Below are 513 nucleotides of genomic sequence, written 5' to 3'. Positions count from 1 at the left end.
ACTGCGGAGCCTCCCCCGGGGCGGGCACCGAGGAAGCCCGAGAGCGGTGTGAGGAGGGGCGGCCCCCGCGTCCGGGCTTTCCGGGGCGCCAGCCGTGCCCCGGGCTGGTCGTCCCTCCACTTTCCCCGCACCGCTCGCACCACGGCGTCTCTTGAAGGAACGCGGGTGAAAATAATGGCAGTGTCATGAATCCCTGTATTCCGTACTGTTGGCTTTTGCGAGAATCTCGTAAATAACCATCTCCCCATCCTGTCCCCGAGGCCTCCGGTCAGTCGTTTCTGCAACACACGTGAATTTGGTTACGTAGTAGTAGTTCGAATTTCGTTACGGTTTTTCCTTTCTTCTTTTTATTTATTGTTGTCTTAGAGGTGATAGTACAGTGGGATTACCTTTATATATGTTCTGGGGCTTGAACTCAGGGCTTGGACTCTGTCTTTAGCTTTTTCTTTTTGCTCCAGGTTAACACTCTACCACTTGAGCCACAGCTCCACTTCCTGTTTTTTTTTTTTTTTT

General features: G+C 52.4%; 1 protein-coding gene across 1 annotated transcript in view; it reads left to right on the top strand.

Moving 5' to 3' along the window:
• The window catches only part of Ssu72 (SSU72 RNA polymerase II CTD phosphatase homolog (S. cerevisiae)), a 36,158-nt gene that overhangs the window by 972 nt on the left and 34,673 nt on the right, over window positions 1-513 (top strand). The gene's annotated exons all lie outside the window — the stretch shown is intronic.

Source organism: Dipodomys ordii, unplaced genomic scaffold (genome assembly GCF_000151885.1).
Source record: "Dipodomys ordii isolate 6190 unplaced genomic scaffold, Dord_2.0 Scaffold6, whole genome shotgun sequence".
NCBI classification, from domain to species: domain Eukaryota; kingdom Metazoa; phylum Chordata; class Mammalia; order Rodentia; family Heteromyidae; genus Dipodomys; species Dipodomys ordii.
This window is presented reverse-complemented; position numbering and strand designations above follow the sequence as displayed.